A 22,526-nucleotide genomic window follows, 5' to 3' on the forward strand; every position below is an offset into this window, starting at 1 on the left:
CTCATTCCAATACCTATTCACCCTCAGAGTAGAGTAAAGATGAAAAAATTAAAGAAAAAGGCAGCTACAGGACATCCTGTAGTTTTCTTGTAGGAAATCCTGTAGCAGCCTATTCTGAAAAAAAACAACAACTCCAAACCTAACCTTCAGCACAATGATTGAGAAATAAGAAGCATGATTGAAGGCAAAAGGAAACTCCTATAGAGCTCAGCAGCAACAGGGGAAGCCAACACTTTCACATCAACAAGAAGACAACCCATCTGCAAAATAAGATTTAAAAAAAAAAATTAGTCAAGAAGATGTACCTCAGTCATGAGCAGCACAAAAACATCAACTCAAAAACAACATGCATGTCTCTCCAACAACCAGCAGGTAGGTACATGTATGAAATATTCTTTACCTCTTCTCTTGAGCATATTATATTTATAAATTTGTTGTCAATGCATGAGAGATGAGGTTTTATAAGATAAGGATGGGTCAGCAGTCTCAACCACCCTCAACTAGTTAATTTCAGCTCACTCATTCACTCATGCAATGTGGAAAAGTCAAATTATGAAGGGTGATGATTTCGAGGAATGGGGACAATATTTAAAAGAAGAAATTTTTGCAAAGTCCAAGTCACCACAACACTCCAAACCCTCCATCCACTTCATATTCACTATCTATCCATCATTCATCCATCCCATTTCATAATTTCAAGAACAAACCCTACACTTTGTCTCACCCTGAAAATTTCTTGAAAAAACAAACATAGCATCCTCTCCATTTTCAAAAACCTACACTGCTCTCTCTGAGCCCTAGCATCATCCTCCAAACCCTCTACATCATTTCTCATCACTCCCATGCAGTTAAAAGACTTTGAAAGAGAAGGAATGGCTGTTACAGGAAGACAAAATGTTGTTACAAGAAGGAAGAAAGGAACAAATTTTGCTGAAACACAAAATGGTAGTGCCTAAGAGAGACCTAATCAAAACAGAGAACTCCAAGTCCATTACTCAATCATCTAGGACACAAAAGAGAATAAGAAGGCAACAAAAGGAAATAAGGCATTCACCATCAAAACATAACTCAAACTGCAGTGATGAAAAGAGGTTTTCCAAGAGGTATCTAATCTCTTTATAGCTTTTGTCCAAGGCCTAAAAGATGTTATAGAAATGGGAGGAAGGCATGGAAGTCAAGTTGAGAGCCTACCCTAGGCTCAAACTATCATTTATGCTCAAAATGGGTTTCATGTAGTTTTAACAGGGTTTACTATAGGTTTCCTGTAGTTTTGAGAGGAATTACTACAAGATGTCCTAGTTCTCATCTAAAGGCATTTTGAAGGTTTCAGAGGTGTACAAATGGTGGAACAAGGTAGCAAAATGTTAGAAAAGGATGTGGAAGACCTTGCCAAACTGAAAAATATTCAAGAACCCATCTTGAATAAGGGGAAGAAGGCAAGCTAATGGTCACAAGAAACAATTATTTTTCTATGCACAAATAGATTTTTGGGCTTGTCCTTGTAGAACTTACAACCAAGATTATTAAGAGAAAGGACTTAAGAATGCATAAGAGAGAGGCCACCAGGGCCATGAATGAGGCACAATGAGGTCACTAAGTTGTTCAGAGGATGAGAAACACTTTCAGTAGGGGGGTATAATGGGCCTCTAAATTAGACATAAATTAATCCCCATGCCTCTGAATTAAACATAAATTAAGGCCCATCTAACCATCCTTCAACACATTAAACCTCTCTTTTTCCATTAGATAATATATTTTTACCTTTAATATGTTCATTAGGAAGGTTTATGAATAATTGCATATTTGTGCCTAATATTATTTATTTTTGTGGAATATTATGATAATATTGGGTAGATTATGAAGATTGAGAGATGAGATAATTTAGGGACTTTCTCCCTACTACAGGAGGATCAATATTAAATAATAAGTCAATAAGATATTATAGAATTATGACACAGATTGTGGAACTACAATTATTGAGAAAATCTAGGAATGTGTTCCCTGCCATTTAATGCAGATTCCTAGTATTGGGAACCAGATCCACTAATCAAGGGATTTTGGTGGGGAAAACTTCCTCCTTTCATGGGGAATGATTCCTAATCATTTTTTATAAGTAACAAGTTTATTTTTCCTCTAGGGGTAGATTTTTATTAGTCTTCTTGTGGAGAAAACTCGTATTTTTGCAGCTCCATTGTATTTTCTTACAGGGATGTAATTGTATTAATGAAAATAATGAAGATTGGTGTCATGCTCAGCTTCTAAATCTTGTTTTCCTCCATAGGTCTCTGATTTTCCTTGGGCTTGGCCATCCCAAGAGCCTCAAATCCCTTTGTATCGTTTGCTTTTCTTCTTGTCACTTCTTATTCACATGCATCTCTTGTTCTTGTTTCTTTCTATTTCTGCATTTAGTATTAATGATTTCTTGTTGTAGTATTGGGTTAAATGGTTAATGTAAGTTATTTTGAAGGATAAAAAGCATCATTTTATCCTTGGAAAAGATTTGGAAGGTCATAGTAATAATTGAGCTACTTGGATTAGTTTTCTTATTCCCGGATCTAGATTTCTGGAACCCCTTTGTGGAAAAGACCAATAAATTTGTGCTATTTTTTAGAGCATGTGAATGAGATTCAATCAAATTGGTTCCACTTACATTAGATAAAAAAAAAAATCTATTTAATAAAAAAAATTACCCAATTTCATTTGAACTTGATTAGGTTAGGCATTTTATAGATTTACTAGCTCACTAGTTCTCGAATTTCTGTATTTTAGACTAGTAATTTTCCGCTATTTTTTTAGCATGGGTTAATTTCCCGCTATTTTTTTAGCATGGGTTAATTGTCTTTAAGTTTCTTATGATAAGTTGCAATTTTCATTTATGATCTCTTAGATTTCATATTGGTTTCAAATAACTTTTGTATTGATTTCAAGCACTTCCATTCATGCACCTAGCCATTAGATGGTAACAATTATGTTTTCTTCCATTTAATAAATATTTCCTATGCATAAATGAATTTGTGTATAGATATAGACAATAATGTGTGTTTGTGCAGGAGATTCTACATTGCAAGGAGAACTCATCTTGTTCGCCTCATCCAAGCCTCATCCACCCATGTCGCCAAAATCCACTAAAATCTCAATCTGAATTCTTGTTTTATAAGCAAAATTTGCCATTTCCATTGAACAAATCCAACCATCTTGAAGCCCTTGCTTGATTTCTTGGTAGTTTCCACCACCTCCATGCCGTATTCTTCCATTATCCACCTTTCCCAAGCTTCATTCCACCTTCTAGACCACTTCCTAAGCTTTTGGCCCGTTCCTGTTGTAAAACAGGGGATCCTGTAGGAGAACTAGTACATCCTGTGGAAGCCTGTTTTGAGCCCAAATTGAGAAAAATCATCATTGAAGCTAGGATTAGGCCCCTACTTGACCTCCATTCCATCAAGACCATTGTAACCCTCTTCCTCCATACCCGTCTCCCCTGCCAAAGAACAAGGAAAGATTAGCATTTTCATTTATAAAACAAAAAGATTAAAAAAATAGTTCTTTTATATTCACACATGAATATAGCAGTTAATACTCCCTAGATCAGACTCCGTGCTCAGTTAGTTTAAATCATCACATGTGATAAATAGGGTTAAGCTAGGTTTCTTTTACATTTATTTCATGATATTTATGCAATTAGAATAGGTTTCTTTCCTTGTACTTTATTTCTTGCAATAGGTTAAGGTTTCCATTTCGAGCATTTCATTTTCTGCAATTAGTTTAGGATTTGATTTGAGTACATGCACTCCATTACATCATGACAACAAAGGAAGGACACATTGTATGCTACACATATAGGGCCGAACTGCTTAAATTTATTCAAACCTCGGGTTGATAATTAAAGTTAGTAGCCTTGGGAGTTGCATCATTCTCGTTGCAATACCGAGGGTCGTCAACAACAAAAGCAATATTATCAGGAAGCGACAAAGTTGTTTGGTAATTTGGAAAATTCCCAGGAGGAAAAAATAGATGGCTGACCAAGACCTGGGCACCCTATTGAGGAATGGTTCAGAATGTTCTTACAGATCATCAACAATGACCATATGTTAGGGGAGCTGCACAAAAGTATGAAAGCAGTGTTGCCGGAGGAAGAAACTGGAGAAGAAAGTGTCTCGACTAATCTACCTGAGAAGCACATAAGAAGAGTCTGAAGAAATAAGAGGAGAATGGGTAGGGAGTTCAGAATTGATGCACAGGTCGCTGGATTCCAGATCAACGATATGATGTTAGACCTGGGTTTCGACATTAACATTCTACCTAGGAAAATGTGGGAGGCACTAGGGAAACCACAGTTTAAGTACTTACTACTCCAACTGCGGATGACCAACCAATACTGCAATCTGTCCATTTGAAGGCTGGAAGATGTGGAAGTATATGTAGCAAGAGTGAAGACACATGCCGACTTTGAGGTGATAGATATAATGGGTGACAAAGATCCTTACCCACCACTGCTCGACATTGACTGGACCTATGAAAACTATGCTATCATTAATCTAAAGAAGGAGTTGATGATCTTTGAGGTGGAAGGAGTATGGGTGATCCAGCCACTGGATCCGTACCAGGGGCCAAGATTCACAGTACCGGTAGATGACTGAGATGAATGAGGAATGCTAGACTAGCTGTACTGGTTGACAACAGGAAAGAGAGAAGATTACATCAACCCCACAACAAAACGATCGATCAGCTAGAGTATACAAAGCTTAGAGGTTGGCTCTGAGGTTGCATGGGATGCTTGGCAGCAAGGCAAATACAAAGTTGATACCATATGTTGTGATAAGATATGCTGCATCAAATGGATTGGAATGGAGGTAAGTGATTATCCCACTTTTCATGGCATAGATTCAATAGATGTATTTCTAAAGAAGATCGATCGAACCATAAGAGAGAGCCACAAGGTACGTTGCTAGACACGACACTGCAAGTGACCCCAACATGCCAGTGGAAAGAACACTGCAACAACCATTAGGGAAATTTTGAGGTCTAAAATGCACCTCCTAAGAAAAATGTGCAACCAAAATAAACTTTATAAGAACCAATAGGATTCAATATGATGATGTCAACCATCGGGGATGATTCACCATTTTTGGAGTAAAAAATTAAAAAGATTAGAAAATAATAAAATAATAAAACTACTTTTTCAACTCATATTTTCAACGTATCTCCCTAAGGTTTTACTCAAATTTCGAGTGTGAGTACTCTTTGGATGCAAATTTTAATTCCTCATCCAAGGCGTACCCATGTTGCATACTTTCGATGGACTCCGTTATAAGAAAAATGAGATATACATGAAAAACCATGATTGCAATAACATTTTTCATGTATTTCTCATTTTTCGTGTAGTGGGGTCCATTGAAAATATACAACATGCATACTCGTTCGATGAGGAATCAAATTATTCATCCAACGAGTGTTTCCGCTTGAAATTTGAGTAAACCCATAGGGAGATAAGTTGAAAATACGAGTTGAAAAAATAGTTTTTTCTTTTTTTCCTCTAAAATTTGATGATGTAATTAAATCCTGTTTTATTATTTCCACTATTATTTTATAATTTTCATAGGAGGCCCATTTTATACCTCAAAGCCCCCTAATGCTCCATGAATGGGAAAGGATCAAGATGGCCATGAGGGAAAGGTTTAAGCAAGCAGGGGACCGACTGTAAGAAATTGTAAAATACAGGGGGAACTCTGATCCCCGACAACACCGAGAGAACTGCACAGACAGATGGAATAGAGAACGGGTTCCAAAGGAACTATGGGCACACATGTCCTTACACACCTTGGGTAAAGTCCCTCAATCATGGTACATACAGGAAGAAATTTGAAGACAAACGGGGGACTGGGACACACTGGCTTAACGATTCTATAGTAGTTTTTTGTTTAAAGATAGTGATTGGAGAACTGACCGAGGCTTTGTATGCTATCAAAAGGATCCTCTTCACATCAGGTGAATTATGGGAAGGATGCATTGACGAAAGGTTCATGTAATACTTTTATGAGTCAGGGTACCCAGAGGTTATGGCTTGCGGAAAAGTGAGCGCAAGCCTAGAGGAGGATGACCTAGAAGGGCTGAGGCACCTAATGTTTCATGAGACCCAAGGAGAGAGGGATATTTGAGAAGGACCTGCAACAAATGTCTTACATTTTCTCCCAGTAAAATTGAGAAAGCACAACAGTGGTAGGGAGGAAAAACCTAAGATGGCATCAATAGGAGACTATTGGGACGAGTACATGACTAAGGATATTTTTGATCTTTTGCGGGAATATGAGAACTTGTTCCCTACGTCGATTGCGGAGTTAAAGGGAATAAAGAGGGATATTGGGGAAATGAAGATTTTATTGAAACCTAATGCCAGGCGAGTGAAGCACAGACTCTACTGACTGAACACAAGAATAAAAGAAAAGGTTAAGAAAGAGATAAACAAGATGTTGGAAGCAGGGCTCAATTTTCCAGTAGACGAAGCAGAATGGATCAGTCCAATAGTGATCTAGAACAAGAAAGATGCCACGGAGATAAGGGTCTACATATCCCCACACCCTTCAGTGACAAGGTCCTATACAACGTTGGGGGAAATGAAGCATACTCCTTCATAGATGGGTTCTCAAGATACCACCAAGTCCAAATAGCGAAGGAGGACAAGAAGAAGACAAATTTCACCACAGAGTGGGGGTCATATACCTACCATGTCATGCCATTTGACCTAAAGAATGTGCCTAGTGTTTTCTCTCGGATTTTCATTACCGCATTAAGGGATTACATTCACCGATTCCTAGAGGTGTATATGGGAAATTAGATAGTTTACAACCTATTGAAAAAGAATGCCAACCTACTCAGAGTGATGTTTGATCTTTGTAGATAGTTGCAAATCTCCCTGAACTTGAAGAAATGTATCTTTTCAATCCCATTTGGCATGTTGCTGGGCCACATCATTTGCAATGATGGTGTTTATGTAGACCCTGCAAAATTTGTTACTATTATAAATATGGATCCACCAGCCAATGTGAAGCAGTTGCGATCGATGTTGGGCCAGACAGGGTATTATTGCAGATTCATCCGCAACTATGCTCAAGAAGGCATAAGCATTCAAATGGTTGGAGGATTGTCAGGCAACATTAAACATCCTGAAGGAAATGTTAGGCCCATCTTAGTACACCAAGACTGGAATAAGAAATTCCATGTACATATATATGCATCGGGCATTGCTCTAGGGGTAGTGTTCGCGTAACCAAGAGAAGGAAACTTGGACCATTCGATCTACTTTACCAGCAGGAAGTTGTCAACAACAGAAAAGAACTACACCATGACTGAGAGAGAAGCATTAGCCATGGTGCATTCCTTACAAAATTTTTGGCACTATCTATTTTGGGGCTCATTCAAGTTCTTCATGCATCACTCAACCTTGAGGTACCTAGTCAACAAGCCGATCTTAAAAGGAAGAATCTGCAGGTGGCTACTGTTATTCTAGGAGTTTACATTCAAATTCATCATTAAACCAGGCTGGTTAAACATGGGACCTGATCATATCTCAATACTGGAGTCAGGGGAAAGTGGAGGCTCCCTCAATGACCAACTACCAAATATTTATTTGTTCTATAGAGTAGCAATACCAGATTACTTAGAGGAAATTGCAACTTTCCTAGACATAGGGCAATGTGTGGAGGGATATATGGCGACACAGAGGAGATATATGGTGGTGGGAGAAATCAATTGCTTGCTAATCGTAGGGAATTTGTACAAGTTGGGGCTTAACCATGTGATTCGGATATGTCTCCTCCAGCACGAATGACATGATGTTCTATGGGAATGCCACTATGGAGTTGCAGGGGGAGACGTTGGAGGGAAAGTGAGGACAAGAAAGGTTCTGTAGGGAGGGTTATGTTGTCCTACACTCTACAAGGATGCTAAAGAGTATGCCAAAGGGTGTGATGTATGTCAGAGAGTTGGAAAAACATCACATTGTGATTAGTTACGACTACATCTGGTACACGTGGTACAGATATTTGAGAAGTGGGGAGTTGATTTCATCGGTCCAATCAATCCACTGGCGCGTCACTCTTAGGCACGATACATAATTACAACAAAAAATTATCTCACAAGATGGGTGGAGACGGATGCAGTGAAATATTGTACAATAGACACAACCATGAGGTTCATTTTTGAAAACAACATATCAAGGTTTGGGTGCCCAAGAATCCTAGCGAGTGATGAGGGAACTCACTTTATAAATGAAACAGTCTCGTCTCTGTTGAAGAATTTCTTAGTACAACACCATAAGAGAAACCCATACCATCAAAAAGCCAATGGGACGGTCTAAGCCTTTAACAAGATACTTGAAAAGGGCATAACGAAGGTATGCTTGGCAAATCAGGATGATTGGGATGAGCGTGTGCTAGCCATGCTATGGGCGTACCAAAGAACAATAAAGAGGTCACATAAGAAAACACCCTTCCAGTTGGTATATGGATGGGAAGCCATTGTTCCGACAGAATTTGCGATACCAAGTATCTTCATCACTCAAGTTACCAATATGATAGACAACGCCTCATTGCACAAGCGATTGGAAGAATTGATGGAACTAGATGAAGCCAGGTTTCTAGCTAAATTCCATTAGTCCGTTGAGAAAAGAAGAAAAAAGGCATTACATGACAAGCACATTAAGAAAAAAACTTTCACAGACGGAGGGAAAGTTTTATTATATGATAGCAAGTTCCAAAAGTTTCTAGGCAAGTTGCAGATGCACTGGTTAGGTCTCTTCATAGTTGCGGAAACCAGGGAGTCTAGAGCGGTGAAGCTCACGCAACTAGATGGAATATTAATACCAGGATGGGTGAATGGCGTAGGTAGGTTTAGAGTGAGTTAGTAGGAGTAGGTGAGTCAAGTAGTTAGTAAGTTTAATTTATTTATTTTCAACACAATAAACCCCACACTGTAGATCAGTTGCGGCATCGATGCCACTGTACTGCAACCGATTGTATTCGGGGAGGTCATTCACACATTTCACAAGTATTTTCCATCGTACTCAGACTATTTTCTGTAATAATTAGGCAATAATACACCTGTCAGGAAAATTTCCGTAGGATCTTTTCCCATTATGGATAGAATTGACTAATAAACATCTGCCATTACGGTAAAAATTATTACCCATCTTCCCCACTTTGTCCTTTTTATATAATATGTCATCTGAGTCAGTTACAGATCAGCCAGTAGTAGATTAACATGATGGAGTTTGAATAGGGAAATTTTCCGCAATAATTAGTTAGTGAGTCTAGTCAGAAGTGTTGTATCAAAGTTAGTCTACTTAATTTTCATGGATATGCTGAAAGTTTTAGAATTTCAAACTCAAGTGGTAGAATTGCTCAAGTCCCAGTTTAAATCTCAACAAAGTTGCCCAAGCATTCACTATCAGCCTCCTATGACTATTTTTATCAACAACGCTCCAGAATTACGAAGCTACTTATATCAGTGCCTAAAGACAAATTGGATGAGCGAATTGTTGTTTTAAAAATGCTATATGGGAAATATGACAAGTCGACACTAGTAGACAATGATCTCTCATATTGCTTCCAATTCCCAGCACTAAAGAGGGAGGTGTACACAAAGTAAATTACAAAGGACGATGGCACCAAGGTGAAAAAGGCCAAGGTAACATTCTAGGGACTTCAACGATCGACATTGATGAATCTGCGGAGTTTAGCAGTCTTCGGAACATCTCTAACTGTAATGCAATGCACCAAACTTCTAGTAATAAGGATTCATGGTGGTTCTCTTTAGTTAGAAAGAAAATATCCCATCCATGTTGATGGCATTCACCGTCTCACCAGATTATCAACAATAGGAAATGCAATCTCGACAGCATTTCAAACAGGCACGAAGAGAGAAAAGAAATAGAGAGACAAAGATTACTACAGCAAGTACAACACCATATGAGGCAGCAAGGGCACAAAGATAGATTTAATCAATAAGGAACATATCAAATTCATTTTCTATACCATCTTTAGGAAGGTGATGCTACATTTTTCTAGAAATGAGTGTACTTTGGACACTAACTCAGTTGTGGAACACTATGTCGAAGGGGCTTTGCTCAATTAGTTTGCATTTCTGCTAAATGATTTATTTAAGGCATGCAAAGATGTCTAAAAATAGAGCACTAAATTTATCTTTGGATACCTTATCATGACCTTAGTAATGTGGAAATGGTGCCCTCCCACAGGCAAGGACTTGGCAAAGATAACAGATGACCAACCACTTACTCTTAGATACACACCGTGGAGAACATCAAGGAACCCAAGCAGTAAGGAAATCAACAAGGCAGCCTTCAGCGAATGGTACCAAAAGATGCTAGAGACCATAAGGGCAACAAAAAAGGTTCCCAAGGGGTTTTTTGATGCATACTCGTAGGACATCTGGTTCAGGGTAACGCATGGCCAAACATACCTCAGACCGCAATGTTTCCACCCAAAGACTTTTCAAATGTGAGCGCAGAAGTTTACATTGGCAGTGGAGGAATTCCACATGGAGGCCGGGTCGTGGCCAGGGGTTGCCTGTGATATCAAAGAAGTATGGTACAAATATTTGTTCGGGGGTATGCTACCACAACCTCAGACAAGAGATATGGTCGAGGGGAGCAGGAAGAGTGCAACGGAGCAGGACTTAGAGATGATGGTCTCTAAAATTCAGAAGTAGATGAGTTCCCTCAAGAAGACCATTTCGAGCTTCAAGGATTCATCAGGTATGGCCTCCAAGTTTTTTGAGTTGTAGGGTTTTACATTGTTTAATCCAATCATCACTACACCCCTAGTCGTGGCTATCCCTCCTTGCAACCCTCATTCGCAATTAAAGCAAGCAATCCCCAAGCCTAGGAAGCCAAAAAGTACTAAGCCACCCACTGCTAAGAAGAAAAAGACCATGGCTACCATGCCCATTATTGACCTCACCAACGAAAGACCGCAAATAGTATTGGCCTCCCCAATCGTCAAAGAAAACCCACTTTCTACCTCTACTGTTTCACCTGGGTCACAAGATCCATCCCCTCATACAACTTCGACCTCCATGACCTTGTCCGACCCAATCCCTCTAGGCACCCGCATAGCCACTAAAGAAATGGAGGTCGACTCGGCCATCCAGTTTACCATGACACTCCCTAGAGGAGAAGGCCACACAACGTCTTTGATATCCTTACTGTTGGGGTCGGGCCCACTACTAGGCGATGAGTTAGTCGCCCAACAACTACAAACTATCGAGATCAAACCATTAGGTGCCTCGTTTCCGTTAAATTTCCCAATTGTTCCCGATTCAGTAATTAGCCCTCCCACCCCTCCAATTATTGAAACATCACTGCCTGAAACCTCAACGACCACTCTAAAAAATCTATTTCTAGTGGCCAACCCCTACAAAGTAGTTTCTCGGACCTGTCCATAATGCAACACAAGAATCTTTAGCACTGGTCCTTTACACATTTGTTCGGTTTCATCCAAAAGGTAGCACAAGAGGTTGAAAATATCCACAATGACCTTGTCATCGAGCATGAGCAATGAAATCAACAACTCGGCACTCTCATGGTGGAGTGAGATCATCTCCGATAGACCAATCAAGAGCTGCAATCACAGGTCGAGCAGGTAACATCCAAGATGTGAACCCTTTGGCCCACTGTTTCTTATTTAGTTATTGAAGGCCCCAAAGATTTTTTCGCATGCACACTGGTTGAATTTTTTGACCACTTTCAAGAAGTGTGCATAGGTTGGTGTCTACCACCATGGAATTAAAGAAGAGTTTAGATGTTGCGAATTCCGTGTGGCCCAATCCATGTGTTAGCTACATCACAAAGATGGAGTAGAGACTCACCACTGCTGTCACACTCAAAGCTTTGCTTAGTGACTAATTGGTGCACGGATACATTTTGATGGAGAAGGTCCATAATTGTTCAAGTAGGTTGGCCCTGAAGAATCAACCCGTTTACCCACTTTGGAAACAAATCCAAAAACGCCTCGCTGAGAACAAGAACTGTAGGGATAAAAACCAGCTGGAGTAAATTGATTTAGAGATTGCCTCTCTTGAAGCCTAGGTGCAGCATATTGAGGAGGAATCGACGAAGACTAAGAAGAAGATTCACGATATTAGGCCACCAGTCCACGCACATGTCAGTGCTCTATGGGAAGTATGTGATGACATGGAGGAGCAGTGGAGCACCCTGCAGAATATCTGTCCCGATCACCCAAACTCCACCACAGCGGAAGAATTCCTCGAGAAAGCCGACTCCATCACAGGCACCTGGCAAACCACACTCGATGATTAGAACCACTTCCACCAAGAGACAATCATCAAGGTACTTAAGTTGGGGCCTTTGTTTGGAAAATAAGGCCAACGTGAAGCAGAGGTAGCACAATAGGAAGCAGGACCGAAACAGACAGAAGCAGAAGCAACAACCCCTCAAGAAATAGAACCAGTGCAACAACAAGCAATAACAGTAGAGGCACTGACAAGAACACATCGGAGCTGAAAACAATAATACAGACAACACTTAGGATAGATTTAATCAGGGATGAGTCAAAGAACTATGGTTGGGGCCTGTTGGGGCCTTCATTTTGAATTTTGAGTTTTGGAGAAAGAAAAGTAAGGACAGGTGGTGGGGACAGTTGTTGGAGTTGCGGAGCTGACAACCGAGGGAAGGAGAAGGAACTAAGAGTGAACATGTAGTTTTGGTAAAGTGGCAGACGAGAGCAAGAGCAGCCGAGCAAGGGAAGATAGAAGGCAACTAAGGGTAGAGTCAGCCGAGCAGGAGATGAGGGGAACTAGCAGTGGGAGTGCAGAGAAAAAGATAAAAGGCAGAAGATAGCACGAGGAAGGGGTTGGTCATGAAGCAGATGAAGGAGGATAGGGTCAGGAGAGATTTCCTTAATTTTGGAGAGGTGTGCCTCGTCCTTGGTTCTGGTTATGACTAGTCTTGTTGGTTATGTTCTTTATGTATTTTCTAATCAGGCTTTGAGCCTTCTATAATTTGTTGTGTACTCTATTATGTTCAAGTAAATGAAAGAAGCAATTTGGGACCTATAATGTATTGATGTTATTTATGTGGGTTATTAAAAACTTTTTTTAATGAATTGCTATACACTGAATGACTCCTCATAATGACATGAGCAGAATAGCTTGATTGGATAGTGTAGATGATTGACTGTTGTAAGTTATTGATGTTCATTGGTTGCAATCTCCTTGATACTCCATTCTACCCCATCTAACATCAGTCACAACACACCTCGGGTAAGACTCCTCACCCCTCTGAGTAAGGTGAAAATGTCGATGTTGTACTATACTAGAATGGAGCCTTGTTGGCCCCTTGTGCCTGAACCCAGGGTCTCTTGCCTATTGTCATTTTTGTGCCAACACTTTTTGATTCAAAATTTAAGGATTTTAAAGGAAAATTTCAAAGTCATTGGGTTGGTCCTTATGACATTGAAACTGTCTTTGATGATGGAGCGGCCATAATCAAAAGCATTGATGATGAAAAAGTAACTTTCCTTGCAAATGTTCATAGATTATGAATTTATCATAAACCATTAACAAGGGAAGAATTCATAAGAAATCTGCAAGATAATCTATATTTGAATTTGGTCAAAGAAGATTCTTCTTCCTCTCCAACTTAGCCTTTCACTTTCTTTTTTCAAAATAATAATAATAATAAGGATAGTAATAAAAAATAAATGAATGAAAATAATTTTTTTGTATAAACATGAAAACCAACATTGTTGGCATGTTTATACATAAAATATAAGTTGAAAAGAAAGAATCCTTGGCAACATAGTTTTTCCTTTTAATTCCCTAACTTATCCCATTTCTTTTTATTTCTCTTTTGAAAAATAAGATGACTACATAATTGTCAATAATCTGCAGCTCTCATGAAATTCCGCAGCTGACTTGACAGATTGCAACTAGGGAAAATGAAGATCATGGAAAAAACAAATTGGATGACGATTACAACTAAAGCAACCTGAGTACAACTTGCAAAAAGGAAAAATCCAAAATCAGCAAGGAAAAACAATAGGTATGTAAATATTAGTTAAATAATAAAGAAAAAAAAGTGAATTATGAATTAAACAAATGTATGACCGTTGTTGCTGCCATTTTGTGTAATGATTACTTTTATTACGATATAACTTCGGTTTTAACAAAAATATATTGTCAAAATATATGACTCTGATATGAAACCTTGTTATCATTTAAATTCACTCCCTTTCTTCCATATACCATTCCACTTCCTTCACATACCATCATAGTTTCTTGTATCATTCCACTCGGCCATGTTCCATTGCCAAAAACACCTCACTTACTACCCAAATTCCATCCTCCATAATCAAATTCCTTCCATAAACCTATGAAAGAGAGTGATTAAGGGCTAAGACTTATTCAACATGAGAGTCATTGTACGCTTAGAGTCGAATGGGGCTAAATTCCTTGAAGGATACCGCAAGTGAAATAGCAGTTGCAACAAGTGCAATGGTTAGAGTTTGTGGAAACATTTGATGGGCATGGGAAAGAAGGGAAAAAATCATTTGCTAGTGCATATGATGGTAGAGGTAGAAATTGGAGACATTAGACTAGTTTGGACAGATTCATTTGTAGCAGAAGCTACTGAATTACTGAGAATTGAGTAAAGTTGGTTCAAAAACATAAAAATCAAAGAAAAAGAATGGGAAGCTTCCTCAAAAACCCAGGTATGGATATCTCTGTTTTTAAGAAGGGAATTCTAGTCACAACCTTAAAGAATAAATGGAGGAACATTAGGGGAATTTTGAGGTCTAAAATGGGACTCCTTAGGAAACCAAAAATCAATTTCTTAAGAAAAAGGTCACAAGTTTGCAAGACAAAATCTTGATGAACAAACCAAGGATGGTAGTAGTCAGTGTCAGGAAAATAAGAAGGACTGACTTAGATGTCCTTGATTAGGCTTCTAAAGATACTTAGTGACAGAGAGAGATTACAAATTTTGAAATTTTGTGCATGAGGACATGCAATTTCCTTTGTGTGGGTGAATGTTAAAGCCCAAAATTATCTCTTTTTGACCACCTTCTTACACTCCATTCTGTTAGGATATTCCGACACATAGGAAATAGTTAAGTACAACTTGGTCTAGTATAGAGTTAGGTAAAGTGTGTTTCTTTACCATTGTACATTTTGTAACTTACAATCCGACGGTCATGATATGTAGTGATCGACGGTTCATTCTCTCCTCGGTATTACCGACACTTGATCCGTGGCTTGACACCTGATTGGTCCATTATTTCTATTTAAAGCGCATGGAGGGTCATTTGTAGGGTAATCCGTGCATGAGAGAAGCATATGTAAAGTTTCATTCTTTTATTAATAAATTGCCTGAAGTGGCCGCGTTGGCTCAAGCCGTGGACTGTTTCCCTCTTTGAGGGTTTTAACCACGTCAAAAATACTGGTGTATTGATTTGCGATCTGGTTGTGAGCGGTGTCCTTTTGTGTTCTGTCTGAGGAACTTACCCTGTAAATTCCTACACATTCTCCTTCTTTTTGACTCTAATAACTCTAATTGAGCATCAATCTAGAAGGTTCATGGAAATAGCAAGTACTTAAACATATTTTATTTCATAAGTCTCGTTTTTCTTTATTATTTAACTTAATATTTGCATGAGCTACTGAATTGCACCAATTCTGAAGCAAAGTCAAAGGTTTGATAGGTTTCGAAACTTCAGCCGAGGAACAAGACATATGGGCAGGTGCTTAATTGCTAGAACAATGATATTTACCTATCTCCATGGTCTGGATCGATGATGAGAACACCATATAGGCTTAGTCAATGAGGAAGTCAACCAATGAAGAAGGATCCAAAGGTGAACCAAGCGAGCGAGGAAATTAATTGAAGCAGATATTTAGCCCCATGATTTGCTTCTCTGATAGAAAATCATGAGGAAATCACAAGATATTGTATTTTTATGATATTTTTAGTCTCTTTCAAGTAGGATAGGCTCATAAATCTCTAAACAATTATTTGATGGAGGTTATAAATCTACCTCTCAGCATGACAAACACAATCTTGCATATTGTTTGAAAAACTATGTTTTACAATTATAAAACTTTGTTTTATTTGATATTTGTGTTGTGCATTTCCTTGATGCGTATATAGTCCATTTGAAGATTTGTGCTTTTGCCTACATCTTGCAAGAGGGCCTCCTGGAGTTGTAAGGTTTTATTGTTTTCAAATTAACATTTCAATTCCGCATTCTATATTGTGTTTAATTCATTTATTTCACTGATAGTTTGATTGTTAATGAATACTTTTGACAGTGATCACAGAGTCGATAACATAGCACATTTTTTTTAATCATTTTTCCGTAGGATGAATGAGTGAAGCCAATATCTCTTGTGCACATGATAAGTGGTATAACATATTGTCAATTGAGTTACGATTTATAGTACAATTTGAGTTTGGTGAAGAGGATTTCAATTTCCAATTACTGTTAATTTCTCTTTTTCTGTTAGAGTGATTTAGATTTAGTTTCATTATTTAGTTGAATAAGTGTGATATTTATTTTTGCAAAGTGTGATCTTCCTTTCAAGCAAGTGTGATAGTCCTAGTTTCATATTTCCTTTCAAGAAAGTGTGATAATCATAGTTTCATATTTCTCTCAAGGAAGTGTGATTTTTCTTTCAAGTAAAATGTGATATTTAATTTAAGCAAGTGCAATAATTTTGATTTCATTTTTGTTAAAGAGTGACATATTTACTTCCATGAATAGTAATGAAAACATGTGCATCTTGATATCTCAATTTAATCTAGGAATTGCTTGAATAATCAACACTTCTAGTACATACAATACACATACACTTCATCAGTATACTAGCCTGGTCGATAATTTATGTAGTAATTTAGCATCAATTAAATTACCAAACATGTACCATATGAGTCCATCCAAGGATATCCCAAAACAACATATCGTTAACCCGTATCTAAATCATAAAAGTTTGAATGTATCACATATTTATTTATGGTAACCTTTAAGTTCTTGTTAGCTTGAGGGGTCTCGACCCAGGTTCAGAGTTAGCTGTGCCAACCAAAAAAACCCTAAATTGCTGGTCCATTCGGAAACAACTCGCGTAGTGTAGGTTGCAGTCTAACCCGAAGGAGTATTGAGGAATGACAAAACCAAGTTTGTGCATCTAGAGGTTGGTGTGATGGGTTCCTGTGGTTTCTATGGCTTATTTCAATCTTCATGAACCCTAACCCTTACAATACAGATAATTGCAGCAACATTTAGAAACAAAATCTAAATCTTCACGAAATGATTTAAACATTCATAACAATAAGTAAATAAGAATATATTCTACTCTCGCGCATCAGTTAAGCGTTTCTCCATATAAATTTAGAATAATATAGCGAATATTCAGAAATTTCATAAGCAAATATACATGCACAGATACATAATTATAGCTTCAAAAACAATCTTTATTGATATAATATTTATGTTACAGACTCTTCTTCCCTATGCACACAGCTACAGGGGCCTATGCACTCAGCCTATGGACTTACCAAGGTCTCCGCGCACACAACAGTAGGAGCCTTCCCCTTCGCCTAAGTATAGGAACAGACTTCCCTGTCTCATACTTACTTTCCCATACAATGATCCTCTATTTATAACTGACTTCCTAGACTCGCTATGACTCCTTTATATATAGCCTTCTCTTTTACAATACCATGGTTCACGGACCAAGGGAAGGTCACAAAATTCCCTATCTTCTACAAAAATAAGGGACTAGAGCCCCTTTTGACTCCTATCACCTTCGTGCTCCTCTCCCTCAAAACATGGAGACTTTACAAGTATATGAAAATTTACAAAATTTACCCTAAGGGACCCCGTCCCAACAGGCCCCCAACACAAGTTGGTGACTCATCCTCGAGTCGCTCTGCTGGTGGTGCCTCGATCTTCTTCTGCTTCTCATTGAACTTGATCTTCAAAACCTGCAGAACTGTTGTTCCCTGCATGGCAGCTTACTACACTTCTTCGTCCAACTTTTCAGTATTTGGGCTTTCAACTGCAAGGCCCATGGTCCTCTAAGTCTGATGCATTCCTTTGAGCTTGCTTTGCACTAACAGAGTCAAATGAATTGCCTCATCTGTCCATGGCTGCGTTCTTGAAGATATGATCACTTCCTTACAACACAACTCGTTAATCTCGTTCTGAATCAGCTTGCCTTCCTGTAGTCTAGTGAGCCTTTTTACTGGTGCTAAGGTCCGCACGGTTGATCTGATCTCGTCAAACTGGCGCTAATTTTCACTAGTGTCCACGCTGATATTTTGTAGAGTTGGATCCTCCGATAGTGAGGTCCATAACTTTATGACCTGCTCAAACAACTCAGTGCAGCCCTTGGCTACATCTTCTAATGTGGCCAAGCCTTGTTTAATAGCAGTTATGTGCTGCTCTCTAACTTCTGGAGGCGTAGTGGGATGCAACTTCAATTGGAGTTCTGATATCTGCAGTTGTAGCTCAAACTTTACTCGACCAATTTCATCCTTTGACTCCTTCAATGCAGTAGCCAACTTGTGAATCTTCTTCGCGGAGGCCGCATCTGCTGGAATCTTGAGCTCTGGAAGCTCACTCTAGGCATGTTCAATCACTGCTTCAAACTATTGGCTTTGCACTGTGATCTCTTATTTTTCTATAAGGGTCTATTCCTTCTCCTAAAAAATATGTTGGTTATTGGTATTGACTTCATTGATCACCAACAGAGCGAGTTTCTATCATATCCTTAATTCATCTGACACCCCTTGGTGTAGCTCATGCAGAGTCTGAATGGGTAACGTGGCCAAATTGAGACTGAGATTCTTTATTTCGAGTAGATGTGAATGTTCTTCCATTGAGTCACCACGCAGGGAACCTTATGGCAGTGGCACTGTGCAAAGATCCATAGTGACTTCAGCATCTAAAACAAACTAGCTTGCTTAATCCAAGCTTGCTTGCTTCTTGCTTAGCTGTACCATGCTCACTTGTATCAAACTTGTTAGTACCTACAAGTCCCTCAAGCCCTGCTGAACCTTGTTGAGCGATTGTTGGTATTGCGCTTCAAAGTGGCTCATGAGGCCCATTGTCGCATCGCAGACCATATCTCCAATTTCATCCAAGTCCCCCTCTGTGAGGACCAAAGGTGTCACACTTGCTGTTCTTTCAAAATTTTGCTTCTTGTGCTGTCCTCGGGTAGTCCTCTTCTTCCACTTTTTGACCACAAAGGGGGATCCCAACTCTGCTCCCCCTTCTTTTTCCGCCTTGGTCTCTTCCTCCTCCTGCGTTTTTGTGGGGTCTGACTCTTCAACCTCAATCGTAGTTTTTTCTTGCTCGACTTCTCTTTCCTTGGTTGCTGCTTCAGCATTTTCTGCGGTTGTAGATGGTTTCTCCCGTGGAGCCTTTTCCCAGGAAACTTTCCAAGCCTCCTTCTTTTCTTCTGTCGTGGTCTATGTTGCTGACTGAGGAAGTTTCTCATAGTCCCCAAGGTCCTAGTCCTCCATTTTTAGATTTTGTATCCAACCCAGCAATGGGCCCTCAAACAACATATTCTCTAGTAGTAAAGGCGTAGAGACCATGAAGTTTGCAACATCTGGATCTTTGGGTACCTTCACTGTGGATTTTGTAGGTGGTATGTCTTTTGGTAGCCGAGTTATTGGTTCAACCTCTTCTGCATTAAGCTCCTCCATTCCCACTCCGTGCAATTCTTCCTCATCCAGATCCATCGGCTCTGTCAGCTACTTGGACTTGTCCATTTTTTGTTGGAAATAATACTGAGAGGGGGGGTGAATCAGTATTATCAGAACTATAAAAACTTTTCAATGCTCAGAAACATATACGCTACTTTCGTTAAGTGAACCAGCGTGTACACGCAACTGTGAATAAAGAAAACAGCGTATAACTAGAAATCTTATAATTCAGTCAGTTTATCTTCAGTTAAGTGCATGAGGACATTATTCACCATATTAAGAGTAAACAGATGCAGTAGAACAGATCACACAGAACCACACATATGAACACCAAGATATAAGGTGGAAACCCAATGTGGGTGAAAACCACCTGCTGCAAGTTGTTTCTATCTTTTATATGAAACTTCAGTTTACAATTCTTTTGTACTGGTGCAGCCTTATACCAGCACGCAGGCTACAACCTGCAGAAGGCTACAACCTTCTCTCGTTCTCCAAACTTCCTTGGAAGGGAGCTCCAACCCCCTTTGCTTTTGTACTAGCTAAGATACTAGTACGTAGGTGCTGACCTACAATCTTCTTTCTTTCAGGTACCACCTTTCATACATTTTCAAACTGTATATTCCTGAAGCACAACATTACAATCTGTAGACCACAATTCATTCAACTTTCACAACAGATCATTGAAGCATAAAACAACCAATACTATCATCATCAAACTTTGAATCACTGAACCACTAAACCCTGTCAATCACCAGACACCAGAACACAGAGCAGTCTACAGAACTCTGCAATAACAGTCAGATCCAATCTGCAAACCCAAAAATCAAGCTTCAAGAGATATACGCTACTTCAATGAGTGAAACCCGCGTATACACGCGCTTTTACCGAAACCAACCTGCGTACAGATCTAAAAATAAACTTTCTCAATTTGCAGCTGTACCAGACATCAGTTAGACCCAGAACATAGCATTGCGACAGTATGCAGATCTAGAAATATGCATAATCAACCATATCATGATAGTGCATTTCAAACCATTAGATCCCGATCTATCCTTAGATCTAGTTCTCCATCAACCGGTGAGATCTTCTCCTTAGCTCAGATCAAGCAATGCATCATCAACCCATAACACTGCATACTGGATCTAATGCTTCATCAGATATTCAAGACATTTCAGATGCACTTGCCTAATGATTTCCTTCTCCTTATATAGCCTTAGGCCTTGTTCAATACCAAGAGCCAAAACCATAGTAACACAATACCATCAACTTCAAAACTAGGGATCGACACGCCCGTCGAGACACAATGGTCCGAAACCATAGGCACAACTTCCAAGGACTAACTGCCATGGACCAAAGGTACGCTTCCACATACACGCGCTTTTGATGAAGCCAACCAGCGTGTACACGCGACTTGGGCTTAATGAACCTGCGTGTATGAACTTCCATGGCATACTGTACCAGGATCTGTCTTCTGATTAAGTTGCCATCACCTGTACCAACCTCTGAGCACCTGTACCAACCTCTGAGTGAGTTGCCATCAAGGAAAACACTTGAATCATAATGCCAACAATCTCCCCCTTTGGACTTGATGGCAATCACCAAACCAAATCACTCTCCCCCTTTGACATCAAGGGCAAAGGGTGGACCAAGATTTTCTCTGCCTTTGCTGAATCATTCCACTGTCCATACTCCCCCTGAGTACCTGCTGAAATCTCTGAATAATCTCCCCCTTTGTATATGCCAAGGTGTACCAATCTGTCAATGCTCCCCCTGAGTACATGCCAAGTCTCTGTACTGCTGAAGTGTGCTGTTCATGCTCTCCCTGACTGAAAGCAAGGTCTACAAAAGATGTTCTTCAAGAAGAACATGACTCTATACATCATAAAGGACCTTCCTATCACTTAGGACTCATACATACATCCATCTCTCAACTAAGTGAGGATATACAAAATTGACTCATCCACCCAACCAAGTGGGAATACATCAAAAATTTACATATGACAACAAATCACGTTGCATCAATCATCCCAGGCATAGTGGGGAAACCAAAATAGGCCGTTACATGACCTTGACACCATTAAAGAAATATCATAAAGAGAGGCATGACATAGAGACAACAGATCTAGACCAAGACTTATGAAGGTCACCAGCAGTATCTGATAAACATCTTTTAGATCAGCAACCAGGATTTCTTTTGGAGAAACTAAATGCCAACAATGCTTTATGAAACTGTTAAGCTGATCCCTCTGAACCTGTGCCTGCTGCACCCCTTGAACTGTGTCTGAAGAATTCTGACATACCCATATCAGATCTTTTAAACCAGAGATTGCCCTTGCTGCTCAGAATTCCATATACGCGATTTATCCTGTACAAAACAGCGTATGCACGCGGATATAATCTCTGCAACAAGCGTACTCCATACACGCGACTTTCACCGCATAAATCGGCGTGTATACGCGTATATACCTTTCGTAACCTGCGTATACCAACTTTTCTGTAGAACAGTTAAGCTTCAACAGCAGTATGAAGCATCAACTACTCCCAGCTTTTGTCTGAGATATTCAAAAGTTTCCCTGGGCAGTGGTTTTGTGAGAATATCCGCAACTTGTTCCTTTGAAGGAACATACTCCAACTTAACCTTCTGCTCAAGCACTTGTTCCCGGAGAAAATGGTACTTGATTGGTATGTGCTTGGTCTTTGAGTGCATGACTGGATTCTTTGAAATGCTGATTGCACTAGTGTTATCACATAAGATAGAAACGGGTGGAGTGCAAGTGATTTGAAA

This window comes from Pinus tabuliformis, chromosome 7 (genome assembly GCF_031772625.1).
Source record: "Pinus tabuliformis cultivar Carrire ecotype Pingquan chromosome 7, CPIR1, whole genome shotgun sequence".
NCBI lineage: Eukaryota > Viridiplantae > Streptophyta > Pinopsida > Pinales > Pinaceae > Pinus > Pinus tabuliformis.